This window comes from Pinus tabuliformis, chromosome J (assembly GCF_031772625.1).
Source record: "Pinus tabuliformis cultivar Carrire ecotype Pingquan chromosome J, CPIR1, whole genome shotgun sequence".
NCBI classification, from domain to species: Eukaryota; Viridiplantae; Streptophyta; class Pinopsida; order Pinales; family Pinaceae; genus Pinus; species Pinus tabuliformis.
Window position 1 is genome coordinate 339,629,720 of NC_142295.1, and position 14,907 is coordinate 339,644,626.

Here is a 14,907-nt window from a genome sequence, read left to right on the forward strand (position 1 = left end):
ATTTTGAGCTCTGTTGTCGCTTGAACTGTACAGGTACCGCAACAACCACTCAGGGCCGGGGTTATCACTTTGATCCCCGCCCACTATGTTTTAGTTTTCTACCAACAATAGGCTATGGGGGGTAGTCCCTATGGAAATGAGCTGGAGAAAAACAAGTTGGGAACCAACTTGTTCGGGAGACATAGTTGAGTGGCCTAGCTACTTGGTAGAACTTAGCAAGATTAAGGATTAGATTAGATTTAATATTGAGACTAGTTCTTGATGGAGTAAAAAAGTATTGCTTATTAGAAATTATATCCAAGTAACCAGATGGAAAATTGTCGCTTATATGATGAACTAACTTATATGAATACGAAATTCCTAAGAACTAGGTGTGATGCAAGGATCTTGGTTAATTTTAGATTAAATGCCTAATCTAAGTTGAACCTTTCCCTTAACTATTTTGAGAAACAGTCTTCAGAGTAGGTTGTGAGATGGAAGAAGACAATGGTCGGATTAACAATACCTCCCCCTGTGTTCCAACCACCCAGTGCCTCTGATGCTGCAGAGACTGTGGCTTTGACGACTACAAGGTCACTGTGTTAACCGCTAATAAGGGTTGAATCCCTCAAGCTAAATGAGAGAGGGTTGTCCTAGGAGTCTATCAACCAAGATTATGCTTGGAGGTAAGTTATTAAATGCAAAACTAAGACTAGAATGCTTATGCAATGATTATGAGTGAAGTTACTTGAGTTAAGATTGTTTAAGTGTTTAAGTACTTAACTTATTATTATCCTATGACAATAGTACTTAACAAATCTTAAAACAAGACAAGTGCTTAAGGAAAAAGTTCCAATGAATCAATCCACAAGATACTTCAAAAAATTACCCAATTTATCAATTAGCCAATGATCAATAAAAATGTTCTCATCGCAATGACAATTAGATTATAAATTCCAAAGCAACTTATACCCTCAAAAAGATCAGAAATTTAAAGCTTAAGTGTATGAGTGCTTTAAGTGTAAAATTCAAAAATTCTTGTAACTTAAAACAAGAGAAGCAAATGTTAGATCTCCAAAATCCAAAATCAGCTGTCACACTTCTGAAAATTCAGCGCTTGTTAATCTTATAACAACAGTAAGAAAATCACTTTAGATCATGAAATTTACCAACAATATGAAACATTTTTTTTCCAATGATTAGCAAATGTAAATTTATGAATTTAGCCCACTTTAAAATGTAGTATTCAGTTACATATAAGATATGAACTAAATTATTACAACAATGATTAGATAATAAAACCAGTGAGCTAGTGATGCTACAACAAGTGTCGAATATGCCCAAAACTAGGAAAAATTTGTCAAAAAAAATAAATTAAGCTTTTTTATGTGAATTATTCAGAAAAGTTTAGATCTGATTGAGTAATTTACGCAGAAAATTTCAGCAAGTAAAATTTTAGATCTAGGCTATACCCTTGATGCCCAAGTAACCAAATTTTGAGAAAATTAAATTTTGCAATTTTTGAGTTATTTTAACCAACTTAGTATGATTTTAGGGTTCTTATGTCATTTTTGTAAGATAAAATTTAAAGTAGTAGAAAAATAGTGAAAATATAGGGTTTAGAGAGAAAACCCTAAGCCCAAGGCCTTGAAGATCCCTTTGTCCAAATTTGCTGAAAATTTAGGATGAACTTGCCACCTGAAAAATAGATTTTTTAAGGCCAAAAACTTGCAAAATCACCAAGTATTTAGTCCAAAAGATTTAGATATGGATTTAGGGAAAACTAGGGCCAACGCTAGCCCTACTGGGCCTAGCGTTGAGGGCTAAGGGGGCTAGGAGGCCAAAGAGAGGTTAAAGGAGGAAGGAGGAGGTCACGAAAAGCCAACACTGGAGGGAGAGAGGCCTATAGGGCTAGATGGCTAAGGTTAGAGGGCCAAAAAGAGCCCCAAATTCCACAATTGACCTTTGAGGCAGTCATTTGGGGTGAAAGAGGGCAATCGAGGCCTCCTAGGCCTACGACTAGGCCTTCTAAGGCTTAAAGGCCTCAACATTGGGCCTAGAAAGCGAGGCCGAGGCCCCTAGAGGGTATGACCTACCCTAAAAAGGGTATAAAATATGATGCAAAGGAAAAAAGGCTAATGCAGGCCAAGAGAAGGAAGACATTGGCCCTAGGAGGGCTTGATCCGGGCCTAGGAGGCCTAAAAAATGAAACCCTTGCTTCAAAAAAAAAATTCTCTTCCAAATCTGAATTTTGCTGCAAATTTTTCAATGACTGGCCCTGCAAAAACTTCTAGAGACTAGATCTTACCCTCAATGGCCTAGATCTAGCTCTATTCCAACTTTTTCTCTTGATTTCACTTGCAAAAAAATGGAGATAAAATACCCAAAACCCCAAATATATACAAAATCTCAAAACTCCAAAATCCAAATTAGCAAAAATAATTTACAAAATAATTTAGAAATCTATTTACAAATATACAAACATACAAGGGTTCTGAAAAATAATTTTTTGAGAAATAATTTTTTTATGGATATTTTCTTTAATAAATGGCTAAAATATACTTTAGAAAACCAATGCACACTATAGCTTTAGCTAAGATTAAATCCACCACATAAATATTTGGGATCCAAGCAAAGTTGGTCCTTGCCCACAGTGTGTGAACTTGGAGACCAAGGACTGAAGTACCTGCAAACACTATGTATTTATCTCAAGAAAATTTGTTAATCATATGGCGAATCAAATCATTTAAGAATAGCCCAAAAATATCAATAGAATTACTCTATCTCCATCTAATGAAAAAAATATCTTATCATTTACCATCACAACATAGGAAAGCTTGTAGTTAGTACATACCACAAATCAACGAACATGGAACACCTTGAATTGTTCCCAAAAGTCTTTATTATGATAGAAATAAAAGTTCCTAGTGGGACAATAATGTTACATCAATGCTTCAACAACATTTTCTTAGCTAGAAATTAGATGGCTAGATACTCAAATAACTCTCTAATTTATAGATAAATCCTCCAAGTGGAAAAATAACGGCTAGTTTGTTTGATCATTGTCAAAATAATCTCGACCTTCAAAAAATACTTGATCATCCTTTAATATTAGCCATTGAATTTTTATTTTTGAGGAATTTTCGAATTTATCATTTAATTCCATTTTTATTAGCTCAAAATTAATTATTTTGAGCTAATTTCCTCAAAAAATTGACTTTGACTTAACCTGTTATGAAACCAGCTCACAAAAAGATAGAAAAGATAGATCAACGCCTTAGAAATAAGCCTCTTCGAGGGGGAAACCTCCTTTAAATTACACAAATGAACAATTCTTAGATGATACAAATGACAAGACCTCCTTTCTATATATAGGAGTCTAAGGGGTCATAATATAATCAGAGCCAACATAACAATAATAATGTAAGGGCACAATAATAACAATAGTGGACTTCTATGGGGCACAATAATAACAATATGGGGACTACATGGGCACAACAATATAATAAGGGGGTTGTACTAATAACAATAAGGGGTTATACTACTAGTATAGGGACCTAACATGCCCCTCTCCTTCAAAAAGTGTTGTCCTCAACGCTTGAGTAGTTCTTCATGCTTCTGTATAAATTCTTGTCCTCCCATGTGGAATCCTCAGCGGGTAAGTTCTTCCACTTGATGAAATACTCTGAAATTGATCTATTTCGTAGCTGTCGATTTCTTGGTTCTGTGACTGCTTCAGGGTCCAATATGATTTTTCCTTCCTTGTCAAGTTCCCGCAATACTATTTGAACTGGGATCTTCTGCAACTTTTGAATGAGTTCTCACTCCTTTGGGCATATGGATATCTATAAGGCCTGATGTTTGGAGGAACACTTCCTGGAATCAAATGAATAGAATGATCATGATCACGAATAGGTGGGAGGCCTTTGGGAGTCTCAAATACCTTGGAAATGATTGTCCAAAACGTTTTGGAGATCTAGAGAAATACATGATTTCGAAGTGGGATCCTCTAGTGAACATAATTGTGAAATTACGCCCCGTTGTTATTTATTTAGAATTTTGTCATGCTGTTAGCATTGATTATCTTTCATAGTTTCCCTTTGATACCCCTCAATTCAACTTCCTTTCCTTCCCAAAAAAATTTCAAGAAAAGTTCTTGAAAATCAAAAGCTATTGTACCCAAAGATTGTAGCCATTGGACTCCTAGTAAAACATCAACACCACCCATTGGAATGGAAAGCATTGGGCTATTCAATACATATTCTCCCATGGATAGCTTAATATTATGGCACTTTCCAGAGCAATTTATGGTTCCTCCACTTGCAACCATCACTTGACATTCTGGTGCTAGATATATGAAGCAATTCAATTCCTTGGCTATCTTACAATGAATAAAATTATGGGTACTGCTCGAATCAATAAACATTATTACCTTTTTCTTCTTGATATGTCCTTCTATCTTAATAGTTTGAGGAGTGGTAATTTCTTCCAATGCATTACAAGATATGGTCAGATTCATTTCTTGATGCTCAATGTGATCTTTCACTTCTTGAACATTTTTCTTCTTGATATGTGTTTCTATATTGATAGTTTGAGGAGTGGTAATTCCGGCCAATGCATTACAAGATATGGTTGGATTCATTTCTTCTTTCTCGATGTGATCTTTCACTTCTTGAACCTTTTTCTTCTTGATATGTCCTTCTATCTTGAGAGTTTGAGGAGTGGTAATTCTTTCCAATGCTTTACAAGATATGGTCGAATTCATTTCTTCTTTCTTTGGGGTGGGTTCCTGGTGTATATCCTCTTCTTTTGATGTTTCTTAATCCTTTTCTTCCTCCTTTTCATAATCTATGTAAAATAATTTCTTCTCAGCACACTTATGACCTTTTGTGTATTTGCTATCACAATTGTAACAAAGCCCTTTTTCTCTTTTTTCTTCCAATTGTTGTGGTGTAAACCTTGTAAGTTGTGGAAGTCTAGGAGAAAAAACACTTCCATAATTATAGTCGTGAGTGGTGGGATTCCTTGTTTCCATAATTTTGCTTTCAATTTTTCTTGCCAACCTAAATGCCTTCTCCAATGAATCGGGTTCCCAAAGATGAACCTCGTGTTGAATGTTATCCTTTAAAGTCCCTATGAAGACATCAACCATTTTCTTCTCTGGAATATCATTTACCCTTATATTCAATTTTTGGAAGCCCTCAATGTGCTTTGCCATTGAACCCTTTTGTTTGAGATTTATCAATTGGCTAAAGAAGGTGTTTCTCTTTGTATCCTCATAATGTGTTATCATTTCCTCTGTGAAAATTGACCACATGACAAGTGTTTTACGAGAAGAAATCCATTTATACCATAAAAATTGATTCGGTTCTAAATAATTAGATGCAATACATACCTTTTGTAACAGTGGTACACCATGTATATCAGAATATTTCTCCATCTGTAGTATCCAATTTATCGGATCCTTGCCATCAAACTTCCTCATCTTGCTTTTTCTTTATTTTAGGAGCTCGATCTTGAAATGACTATAACTAGTTCTGTAATTTTGGATCTTCCAGTTCTGAAATCATGACCTGCAGTAGCCCTATGCTTCCTCTTTCCAATGCCACTAGTCTGATCGAAATTGGATTCTCCAAGAAAGAGTTATGCACAATCTCCCAAGATGACCTAATTATATACCTTTTCAGAGGAGCAAAGTTTTATGAAGTTCCATGTGTCAATGTTTTGACCTTCGGATCTAAAAAATATACACAGAAAACTACAGTCCGTCCACTTTTTGTAACTTCGTACGAAATTTCAATCTGATGCTCAGAGCGAAAGTTATGACGATTTTCCTAAGGTCACCTGTTTGAGATGTAATTTGGGAGTCTGCAAAAACCCCAACTTCCTCAGATCATATATCCAAAAATATAGCGAGACAAGATCTGAAATTTGGACCTGAGGTTCAGCGAGATTTTGTCTCAAATGGGTTTTTTTTAGCTTCTAAAACATCGCAGAAAAAAAGTTATAGTGCAAATGCCACGATGACCTGTTCGGAGCAACGAAACCCTAGAATCCAAAGCTCTGATACCAAATGTTATGAAACCAACTCACAAAAAGATAGAAAAGATAGATCAACGCCTTAGAAATAAGCCTCTTCGAGGGGGCAACCTCCTTTACATTACACAAATGAACAATTCTTAGATGATACAAATGACAAGACCACCTTTCTATATATAGGAGTCTAAGGGGTCATAATATAATCAGAGCCGACATAACAATAATAATGTAAAGGCACAATAATAAAAATAGTGGGCTTCTATGGGGCAAAATAATAACAATATGGGGACTACATGGGCACAACAATATAATAAGGGGGTTGTACTAATAACAATAAGGGGTTACACTAGTAGTATAGGGATCTAACATAACCACTAAGGTCCAAGGGTGCAATTTTTCTTGAAATGTACAATTTTCCCTTGGTGGAGGATCTCCAAAATTTGGTTCTTTTAAGACCCGCAAAATTTTCCACTTGGAGAACAATTTCTATATGAATTTATTTTTCACTCTAATTAATTAAATTTCTGGCTGAGGATTCTAATTTAGTTTTTCCAAAAAAATTAAATTAATTGACACTTGAGGGGATTAATTATTTTTTCCTCCCTCTAATATTTTAATCATGGTGTCTAAGTATGAGGGACCATGCATTAAAATATTTTTTACAATTTAACCTAGAAGGGGGAACACCTGTTCTGCTTAGACCCTCAAATTACATACCCAATATGTGACACAATATGATCTAGTAGACCAAGTGATTTGTAATAAAATAATTTAGTCAATTAGCTTAAATTATTCTCAAATCAATTTTACATAAGACTCGACTAGAACACTAGAACTCACCTAATAATTTGACAAAGAATTCCACCCTAGCTTTGGGGTGAGGCTGGAGGAAAAAACTCTGCTGACCATTTGTGTTTAGAAACACAAATGAATCAGTGAGACGAAAAACCTCCTAGGATGAAACTCTCACCAAAATAATAGGTTTACCTATGTTGTTACATACATTCATGGTCTTACTAGCATTATTTACATTACAACTTGCAAAATGGGTTTACAATGACACATAAACTGCTAGTAGGTGATCTGATCCTATTGAAAAGATTGGTACTTCCGCTTCCTTGGAACTTTGACAAGAATTGTGCAAAATCTGACTTCATATGGGGACACGTTGCTTCCAAGAAGTAATGTGAGAATCCTAGAATCCTGCATCCAAGAAAACAAAAGTCCATCAAATAGATATCCATTCAAAATTGAAATGATCATGTATACAAAATAAATGTCGCTTGAATAGAAAATTATAATCTAAAGAACTGAAACATAAAATATATAATAAAAATGTGTGAAATAAAACTATTTGATGACATGAAACAAGAGAGTAGGGTTAGAGATACTATACAAAACGATGCCCTATGGCATCAGATGTCATCACTGAGGCACAATTTTGGGCATTTACCTACTGATTGGTAGATCAATGCGTTGTTTTTCAGATGTCCCTTGTTGATATTTCACCCTCTTCGGTCGGTGTAATTTATCATCATTGTGCTGCATATCTTTGTCAAACTAAAATGTGTTTCTATTTTTTCTTAGAGGATGGGATGGGTGGTGGAATGAATAAAAGTGATAGACCGACTGAACAAATTCTGACTCGAAGTGCGGTGGATGACTCTGTAGCATGACTTCTTCACCATTTTCCAATCTTTTTGGAACTTCCACATGATACATTCTCTCCACTTCTATGTATAATATGACCATACCACTTGTTGATGCTGGAATAGTGATGTAAGATAGATCGATTTGAATATACCCACCAAGATCGGTTGTAAAATTCTTAGAAAGAAGAATTCCCCACACATCTAGCACATCAATTACTCCTATGTCCATGGTGATGATCCTATATGGGTAATCATCTAATGCGACCTGTAGATCTTTAACCACACCAAGGCCTTCAACTTTTTTAGAATCCATTGAGAAAATGTTATGATAAGGTCTAGATATTCTTAAGTTTAACGGTTCCATAACTTTCTTAGTCATAACATTTGTAGATGCACTAGAGTCAAGCATGAAATTATGGAGAAAACGATCATTTATGTCCAATTTCAAGAAGAAAGGTTGATGATCTTCATTAGTCATATAGCATTTTAAGTCCTTTAACTTGATATCTTCATCTTTAGGTTGAGTATCAAATATTTCTTATTGAACAATGCGTAAGGATTTAAAGAATGAATCTCTTTGTAATGGAATCTTCAGTAATTCTAAGACTGGAACCAACATCTTAATGTTATTGATCCATGTTGCCCAATCTACCTTTAATCCTGACTTATACCTTTCGGCTGGAACTTTTCTATTTTGGCTCCAACCCTTACCTCCCTTGGTGTAACCTTTACTTTTTGCAAGCTCTAAGATCTTCTCCTGAGATGGATTCTCACCGTATGCTTGAGTAATGGGGTATTTCTCTCTATTGAAGGTATTGATGGTGAAATATAAAGATATCATGTTGGCACATCCATTTCCTTGGAGTTATCTTCACTTGCATTATGATCTTGCTGGTTTCTACCTTCCTCCAAGATTCTTCTAGCATAGGCACATGTAATATCTATTATTTTTTGTAGAATTGGATGTGTTCTAGACACAAAATTTGGTGGAGAGGCTAGAATACATAATATCTTGAAAACCCAGAAATCATTTCTGGAAATTCCGCCTAGAAATAACTTAATTAGACTATTAGCCAATTTTTAACTATTTCCTAAATCTAAACATAAGGAATATGGTTAATTAATCATAATTAACTAAGTCAAGGCGTGAACGATCTAGAAACTCACATTGATGAAATTCAAGTTAATCCTAGACATCGATTAAGATTGAATATTGATCGTTGGATTCCTAACAGAGGATTATAAGAAGAGGTCGACGAGCACTTGAGTAGTTTGATTTCATGAGCAGATCGATTTTCTGAGTAGCAGCAGCTAGTTTTCGGAGAGATAGCCAGTGAGATTGAAGAAGTGAGTGAGGGGTTGGGACAATGATCTGGAGGAAATATTTTCCAGATCCGAAGAGGCAGCAGTAAGAGGGTCGAGTTATCTTAGAGAGGCAGCGTTGAGGGACAACGCAGTAGCTGCAGCCAAGCAGTTCGATTTGGAGGAAGGAAAAATCATTCTTAGTTCCAAAGGCCAGGAAGAAGTCCCAGAGGGACGAAGAGACGATTTCCTTAGCATCCAAAGGTAGAATGACTTCACCAGAGCCTAGTCCGAGGATAGCCATATGTTGAAGACCAAAATTGTTCCTTTTTGACACCTTCCCTAAACTCCATACACTCCATTCCCTTCCCTTTTTACCATAATAATCCCAATAAGGTGTCAACTTGCAAGTTTATTGGAAAAAGCAGGTACCTAATCATATTGTATTCATAGTCTCATTGTTTCATTGTTTCTTTGTTATTTGATTTAATATTTGCATAAGCTATTGAATTACATCAATTCTTATCTAATGATCGATTCTGTAGCTTACATGAAGAATTTGTAGGTTCCAAAACACTAGTTGAGGAGAAAAATGTATGGACAGGTAGCTGACAACCGTCATAACGATATACACCTATCTTCATGATCCAGCAAGATGATAAGGGTACCATATGAGCAGGTCAATGTGGAAGCCAACCCAATGGAAAAGGAGCCAAATATGAATCAGGCGAGTGAGAAGATCAATGATAAGGATGAAGCTAATATTTTGCCCCATGATTTTCTTCTCTGATAACAAATCACAAGGAATCACTATTTCATATTATCTTATGTTATTTCTAGAATTTTTGTCGAGTAGGATAGGCGTAAAAATATTTAAACAATTTATTGAAGGAGGTTATAAAACCTACCTCTCTGCATGACGATGACGGACCAGTTAATTTTTTTTTTTGAAAACACTCTTTGCATTTATAGAAGCGAGTTTGATTATTCCTCTGTGTGTTGTGTTAATGTGTGTTTAATCTTTGATCGATCGTTGCTTACCTATAACTCACAAGAGGCCCCCCTGGGAGCTGTAAGGTCTTATTTTATTTTATTTTCAATTCATATTTCAGTTTTATATCTTACGTTTTGTAGCATTAGATTATCTGAGCTAATCTTTCAGTTTTGATTTTCAGTTATTTCTTATGACACTGAGAGCAAAGTTTATAACAAAGTTTGTTGGAGATTTTTATCATAGATTTAATCATTTTGTTTTTTTTTCACATGGAAAAAAGTCGTAATTTTCATTAATCATAGAAAATTACATTTTGCAGATGTGTAAACATATACTGAGTGAGACCGTCTCCTTCTCTGTTCAGAACCATGGTGTATATATACAGCATGTATATTCATCCATATATTCTGTACCAAAAAAGAAAGAACAAAAGATCACTTAACTTTTCCTCCACGCAGGGAGGGACAAAATTCATATCTCCGCGAATGATCAGCAGAGCAGAAACATAAAACTATTAAAGGTTCCAGCCTATGAAATATAAGTCTCCGCGCATGTTCAGCAGAGCAGTAGTCAAAAAATAATGAGAGTTCCGGCCTGTGTCGACCGTGAAGTCCATAAGCTATTACTATATAAGCGTATTGCTGTTATAAAAAACTATAGTGTTTATGACACACCGTGCATATAAGTATAAAAAAAAAGTATTTAAATGATGGTGCCAATCTACTGTGTGTTTCCTCTTTGAGCTCGCAGGTCTATGTATGGCCTGTGATGGTAACGGTAGATGGTCCCATCCATGTTCTCCTCCACTAACCAGTCTTCCTCTTGCCTCTGCGCTGCTTGTTTGGACAATTGGTCTGCCCCTGAGTTGCGCTCCCTGTAAATATGATTACAATCAAATTTTTCATAAGCAGCAATTAGCCTGTGTGATTCCACCAGCAGATGTTGTAAAGAAAATACATTGCAGTTTGATTTTCTGTTGATCCAATTACAAACTATTTGAGAATCTCCAAATAATTGTAATTTTGTGCATTGTTTCTGTAGTGCAAAATGAATCAAATTCATGGCTGTGGAGAGCTCAGCGAAATTGTTGGTTCCTCTCCCCAAAAACATCTGAAGCTTGTAATAGTGAGATTCCCGGAGGTAGAGCAGAGCGCCCCCACCGCATCCAATGGCTTGGGCTGAGCCATCAAAATAGGCCCAGGGGTAGGATTTGTCAATGAGCTCAGGGGAGATGGTTCGGGGCTGGGCAGGGGGAGGGTCGTCCGGGAGGAGGGCATAATCAGCCATGGTGTGGGCTCTGATGGAGGGCCAGGATGGTATCCGATGATCGAAGATGGAGCGATTGCGCGCCATCCAGATTGACCAGCACATAAGGAGAGGGATGTTCCGAGCCTTGCCCGAGTGGTGTTCAAACCAGTGAATCCAGGCGTCCATGATGTTTTGGCCAACCCATCTGTGGGGGGAGGAGAGATCAGAGGTGATGTGGGACCATTGTTCCATAACCACAGGGCAATGTAAGAAGAGGTGTTCTGTATCTTCGTCACTGTTCTTGCATAGATGGCACCAGAAAGGTCCATGAAAAGATCTTTTCTTCAGGTTTGAGCCCGTAGGTACTTTGTTGAAGAGGATAGCCCACATCAGCATTCGGGTCCTAGGGGCGGCTTTGAGCTGCCAGATGGCCTTCCACCACTGCTGTGGTTGTTCAGGCTGGAATTGGTTCATAAGCTGCAGGTACCCTTCCTTTGGAGTATATGAACCATGTTTTGAATGGGCCCATACCAACTCGTCATACTCCTCAGTAATTCTAATGCGAGCTTGGCTCAGCGCATCAATGTAGTTCTCCCATTCAGTCCTCCACTGTTCCGGAATGTGAAGGGCATCAGCCGATCTCCAAGCTTGTTGGAATAAGTTGGAATTTGTATTATCGGCAATATGTGCAATATGAGTGATGCCCTGTTCCGTCAGATGTTCTCTTAGCTGTGCTGTGATCTGATGGGTATTGCCACATCCGATCCAAGGGTCGATGCCGATACGAACTGAGTTCCCTTGTTGAATCCGCCAGGTTAGGCCGTCCCGGATGAGAGGGAGGGAGGTGATGACCGCCTTCCAGATGTTGGAGTATCTTCCCTGTTCTCTTTGCTCTCTGCGGATCCAGCTGTGAATGCTCTCCGGGGCTATATATTTATCCTCTACCACTCTTTTCCAGAGGCTGTTTGTTGTGAGCAATTGCCAACCTAGTTTTGCAGCCAGGGCTTTAGAGAAGAGATCTAGTCTTTTAATGCCCCAACCTCCCCATTTTTTTGGCCTTGCTATAGTATCCCACTTGACCCAAGCGAAGAGGTTCCCTTGCTTATTTCCTTTCCACAGAAAACTACAGCAGATCCTTTGTAGACGGCTTAGAATACCTCTGGGGATCCAGGCCAGCGACATCCAATACACTGGTGTAGCCTCCAGGACTGCTTTGATGAGTGTGAGTCTTCCAGCCCTGGTGAGATATCTGTTGTACCAAACATTTAGTCTTTTCTCTACCTTGGCTATGAGCCAGGTCCAGTCCGCAATTTTATATCCCCCATGCTTGATCCTGAAGCCCAGGTATTTTAGGCCTGCCTCCATCTGATGAATTTGAAAAGGGAAGCGGTTCTCCATGAAGTTTATCTCATTTGCGGAGCATCCAGTAGCAGTGAGAGTTGATTTTTGGATGTTGATTACCATACCTGTGGCTTTCTGGAAGAGATCAAATATGTGTCTTAATGCAGATGTGTCGGCCAGGCTACCATTAAGGAAAATAAGCACATCGTCCACAAACAGCAGATGAGTGAGGGAGCAGTTATCAGTGATTTTGATCCCTTTTATCCTTCCCCTGCTGTGTTCTGATGCTATCAATCGGCTGAGCCCTTCCATGATAATGAGGAAGAGAAGAGGGGATAGGGGGCAACCCTGGCGGAGGCCCCTCTCCGCTGTAAAGGAGGGAGAGGGGGATCCATTGAGGAGGACACTGTATGAGACCTCGGAGATGCAGTTCATGATCCATTTAATGTAGATGAAGGGGAAACCCAAGTGAGTGAGGAGCATGCGAATATAGAGGTGATTGACCCTATCAAAGGCTTTGGAGAGGTCAACTTTGAGGATCATACCTTTCAGGCGCTTGATATGCATCGAGTGAAGAAGTTCTTGTGCGGTACCAATGGCTTCATGAATCTGTCGGCGGTGAAGAAAAGCAAATTGTTCAGGGGAGATGTGGGCCGAGAGGATGGGCCGGAGTCTGTTGGCTAGGATCTTGGCCCAGATCTTATAGAGGCAGTTACAGAGCGAGATAGGCCGGAAGTCATCAAAAGAGGAGGGCTTGTCCGATTTAGGGATCAAGGCTAGGAAAGTAGATTTGATGGCTGAAGGAGTGCCAGAGATGCAGCATTGTTTAAGTACCTTAAGGAGATCAGGCCCTATAAGCTCAAAGAAAGCTAAATAGAATTCAATGGTCCATCCATCAGGGCCCGGGCTCTTGTCCTTCTGAAATCCCCGCATTGTAGCTTCCATTTCCTCCATTGTAATATCTCTAGTAAGCTCACCAGCCTCGTCATTGTCCACAAATCTAGGGAAAAGCTCAGCTACTCTCATGATTTCCAGCAGGTTTGCTTCCCTTGGGGCTGTATATATATTCCTGAAATGGGAGGAGGCTAGGAAAGCAAGTTCCCTAGATTTGTTGATCCTGTGGCCCTGTTCATCTTGCAATTCCCAAATAGTGTTGATCGCTTTCCTTCCATTTGCAAAACGATGAAAAAATTTTGTGTTCTCATCCCCTTCTTTTAGCCAAATGGCCCTGCTCCTAAGCCTCCAACTGGCTTCGCGGTCTCGAAGGATTTGTGATCTCTGACTGATGAGGCCTTCATATGAGGATTTTTGATCCGGGGAGATGTAAGTGCCCGAAGATAGAGATTCGCATTCAGCAATAGCTTGTTCAGCTAGAGAGATCGTCTGGTCATCTCGGAGTCTCTTTTGATGCGCCCATTTCCTGGAGAGAATCCTGATTTCAGAGAGATTCTTTAGAAAGCAGGGGATCGGGTCAGCATCGATCAGCAGGGGATGTGATTTCCAGTAATCCGAGATGAGAGTGATGTATTCAGGGTCCCGAAGCCAGGAGGAGTTGAACTTGAACGGGGCCTTGCTGTTCTGAATTCTTGCTCCAATTTCAAAATATATCGGTCTGTGATCCGATATGCCCCCACTTCCCACCCATTGCCTGGATCTGGGGTGATTGCAGTGGAGGGCCTCCTTAATGATAAATCGGTCCAGTCTTCTGGCTAGGCTGTGTTCCCCCACTCTGTTATTCTTCCAAGTGTACTGTAGCTTTGCCGATGGGATGTCTATCCAGTGGTGGTCCTCCAGTATGTGCCCAAAGAAGTCCGAGAGCGGATCAATCTGCCCCAGATGACCCCAGGATTCAGCATGTCCCAAGGAGAAATTCAAATCGCCCCCTAGAATTATGTTCTCAGCAAGGAGGAGGGGGGAGTTTATAAGCTTACTCCAAAATTGCTCCCTATTTGTGCATGGTCCATAAACATTGAGGATACGAAGATCCTCCTCTAGCTCCTTTGAATAGATATCTGCCCCCAGGTAACCCAAACCACCCCAAATGTTTATCAGATTTATGGAGGTGTTTTTGAACCCAAAGGCTATTCCCCCCGAACGTCCAGAGACATCCAGGGCAGAGAAAGTCCAGCCTGGCAGCCAAGAGCTGAGAATAGATGAAGCCAGGTCAGCTATACATAAAGTTTCTTGCAGTAAAATAATATCCACCGGATCCGAGAAGATGAGTCTCTTAAGGGCCAGTTTTTTCTCAGGGCTGACCAGCCCTCTGCAGTTGAAGGACATAATTTTCATGGAGGGGAGTGGGGGAGGGTAGCCGGTGCTCTAAGTACCCAGTCGATGGTTTGTTGTTTACCC